Below are 4176 nucleotides of genomic sequence, written 5' to 3'. Positions count from 1 at the left end.
CGTTGGTTAATCCAAATGCCATTACTAGAAACTCATAATGCCCATATCTGGTTCTAAATACGGTCTTCGGAATGTCTTCAGGCTTGATCTTCAATTGATGATATCCGGATCTTAAATCTATTGTAGAAAACCATACAGCGCCTCTCAATTGGTCAAACAAATCATCGATCCTTGGCAATGGGTATTTGTTCTTAATGGTTAGCTTATTCAGTTCTCGATAGTCAATACACAGTCGCATACTCCCATTTTTCTTCTTGACAAACAGTACTGGTGTGCCCCATGGGGATACACTGGGTCTTATCACTCCTTTCTCTAAAAGATCTTGCAGCTGAGTTGCCAATTCCTTCATCTCCACTGGTGCCATCCGGTACGGAGCTTTAGAGACCGGTTCTGTTCCGGGTGCTAGATCAATCGCAAATTCAATTTCTCTATCGGGAGGTAATCCTGGTAAATCGTCTGGAAAGACATCTGAAAATTCGTTGACAACCGGAATCGCTTCTAGTGCTGGGACTTCCTTACTGGTGTCTACCACATGGGCCAAATATACTTCGCAATTCTGACGCAATAACTTTTTCACTTGAGCTATCGTTAAGAACTTTTTCTCTTGCTTATTTCCTCGAAATATCACCTTCTTCTTACTATCCAAGGTCTGAAGTCTTACTTTCCTATTCTTACAATCAATCTGAGCGTTATTTTCTGACAACCAATCCATTCCTAAAATAACATCAAATTCTCCCAACTTAAGAGGTATCAAGTTGGCATAGAAATGATGTCCTCCTATCTCAACATCGCACCTCAGGCACACTCGGTCGATGAAAACTTGATCCTTATTAGCTAATTCTATCATTAACGCTTGTTCTAACAACTTACCTTCGCAATGCAGTTTATCGACAAAATCTTGAGAAATAAATGATCTTGTAGCTCCGGAATCAAATAAAACTTTAGCATCTACGGAGTTGACTGGAAGCGTACCTGCAACCACATCTGAACTTTGAACAGCATCCTCATAGTCATATTGAATGTCCTGGCCTTGGGCTGGTCCTTTGTCAGTGGTCCTTCGATCCTTGGCACATTAACAGCTGGTTCAGTTGTCTGGCAGTCCCTGGCAATATGCCCCATCTTTCCACATTTAAAACACACTATCCCTGATTTCTGAGCTGTAGTCTGACTTCGACACTCATTAGCATAGTGTCCCTTCTGATTACACTTGTAACACAACACATTAGCCTTACAAATTCCAAAATGCCTTCTACCACAAAATTTACAGTCTGGTACTGGTGCATGATTGGGCCTCTGCTGATTTGAGTTCTGAAAACGGTTCCCATTCCCTGGTTGTGTTTTCTTAAATCCCACACTCTTGTTGTCCTGAAACTCTGGCCTTTTATTGAAACGGCCCTGGAAGTTACCTTGTTGCTGGCCTCCTCCTGAGGTTTCTATTTTCCTTTTCTTCCCATCTTTCCCTTTCTGATGCATATCACTCTTACTTTCAATCACCGCCGTCTTCTGCACTACTGCCACATATGAAGTTAATTCAAACATGGCCACCCTATTCTGAATCCAAAACCTCAATCCCTGTTCAAACCTTCTTGCTTTCTTTTCATCTGTGTCAACCTGGTCTGGCACGAACCTCGCTAATTCAGTAAACTTAGCTTCGTACTCAGCTACAGTAAGATCTCCCTGGGTCAAGTTCAAGAACTGGATCTCCATTTGATTCTTTATATACCTCGGGAAATACTTTTCCAGGAACAACTCCGTGAATCTCTCCCAAGTTATAAACTCACCTCCTTCCAATTCTCGCATGGATTCCCCCCAATAGTTCGCCTCGCCCTTCAGAAAGTAACTTGCAAACTTGGTCTTCTGTTCAGTTCTTGCTCCGACTAATTCAAAAGCCTTTTCCATTTCCTTGAGCCATGCATTGGCTTCCACAGGATCAGCTGTTCCCTTAAACTCAGGTGGCTTCACAGCTTGAAACTGCTTAAAAGTCACTGCAGGTGGTGTTGTTGCTTGCTGTTGCTGTTGTTGTTGCTGCTGTTGTTGTTGCTGCGTAAGATGTAACATCTGCTGCTACATCAGTCCCAACATCTGGACAATCGCTGGATCCATCCGACTTTCGGTACGATCCTCTCCTGAATTATTCCTTCTCTTTGGTGCCATTATTCTGGTAAGAGAACAAGCAACATATATAATAATCTGTCAAGCATTGTGTCAAATATGTAGCAATTCCTTAATATATCAAAATTCGCAACCAGTATCTCTTCTCAAAATATCATAAACTTGCTACCATATTAATACAAGCGACATGATTATCACATAATCCTGCTTATTATCTCAAGAATAATATCACAAAGAAAATTTACTCCGAATTATCCGAACTTTTTAAATCCTTGCTTAAAATCTTAACTAAACCAACAAAATAGCAGGGCAATGACACAAGGCCTAAGGCTAAACGCAAAACAGGGAACTTAAATAACTTAACTATATCCTAACCCAATAACCTAAATTTAATCCTATAAAAGCTAGACTACACGCACCTATCTTATGTGATCTTCCTATGACTCATCTATGACCATCCTAAGCCTGTTTCAGTGACCATAACCTGTGGCTCTGATACCAACCTGTGACGCCCTCCAAACCCATGGTCTAGATTTGGGGGTCACTCGCCAATAAACCAAAATAAAATAATCACAGCGGAATAATTTAATAAATATAACCCCTTGCATGCAACTGGATCGATTACAGGTTATAGTATGGAACATGCACTATTACAAACCAACTGTTATTACAAACCATAGTCTAATTAGTTTTACAACTTATTCAAATTTTATTACAAACCTCTAAACTAATTAAGCGTCCCAAACTGTCTACCTGGAAACACACCAACTATCTACAAGCACACAACTTCTAGTCCGACCTGGAACTCAAGCTTGCCCTGGTCTAGCTGGAAGAATCAAAATATGAAACAAGTATGAGCGAAAGAAATGCTCAGCAATCAGTAAATAACTTATGATTTTAGACAACAACATAATATATCTGATGAACAAAACCAAACCATAATACCTGAACAGTATCAAAACTGATATATATTTGATAAGTAAACAACAATTGCAATATATTTTATTTTGGGATTGGAATCCTCGAACGGCGGCGTGCGGTATGCCGAAGCATATCCAACTAAACAAAAGGTACCCAAGGCACATATTGGCCTAGCAAGGTGTTATATCCTGTATAACACATAGCTCACACTGGACCGCCGCCTCGGCCTCTTACGCAACCATCCATCCCATAAAAACAATTTTCCGTCAAAGGAGTCGAATTAAATGACATCCTTAACCACATAACTCCCTATTTCTCATGGTCCGGACTTTTCTCAACAACCAATGGCGAAATAACCAGAACAATTAGTTATTCGCTAATCTCAAATCAAAGCTTTGCTGTATAGAGTAATTTATAGCGAAACATAAAACGTTTAACTCTTCTGAACTTAGAATAGTATGGATATTAAAAGAATAAAGTCCAGAGTCAATATCAATTGAATGATAAATGAAGATATAGGTACTTGCATAATATAGTTCGAAATGAACATCACTTGAACGATAAGTGAAGTTAGGGTTACTTGCTTGGTATGCTCGATAACCTCTTACTATAACTCTGCTTATAACTGCTGGCTACTATCTCCGTCTAACACTTGATTGCACTCCTTGCTACTCGATTCTATAAACAAAAGAACTATCTTAATTGATAGATCAAACTCAATCGACGTAACTATACGTCTTAACATCTACCCGATCGTTTATAACCAGCATGGCATTTTAAAACTGTAACAGATAGCATGCATATCACGTAACACGTAATCATGGAACTTTTATAACACGTAATCACATATTTCATGTAACACATAAGTTAGATCATTAAAAGATACGTCTCAGTGCGTTCAGAATGAAAATTAGGTCAATATTAGCATTTACCGATCAAATACCGACTCAAACTAATACACAAATCAAATGACATTGCAATACAAAAGAAATTAGGTCTCAAAAGTATTTTTATTGGAAGCGCAATATTTTTCTGAGTCTGTACGCGTTCGTTTCGTATTAAACGGACGAACGGTTTAATTATTATGAATAAAATAAGAAATAAATAGATTTAAATCAATTAATAATAATATTAATTGATTTT

The sequence above is a fragment of the Apium graveolens genome, chromosome 9 (assembly GCF_009905375.1).
Source record: "Apium graveolens cultivar Ventura chromosome 9, ASM990537v1, whole genome shotgun sequence".
In the NCBI taxonomy this organism is placed as follows: Eukaryota; Viridiplantae; Streptophyta; class Magnoliopsida; order Apiales; family Apiaceae; genus Apium; species Apium graveolens.
Note: the sequence above shows the minus strand (reverse complement) of the source record.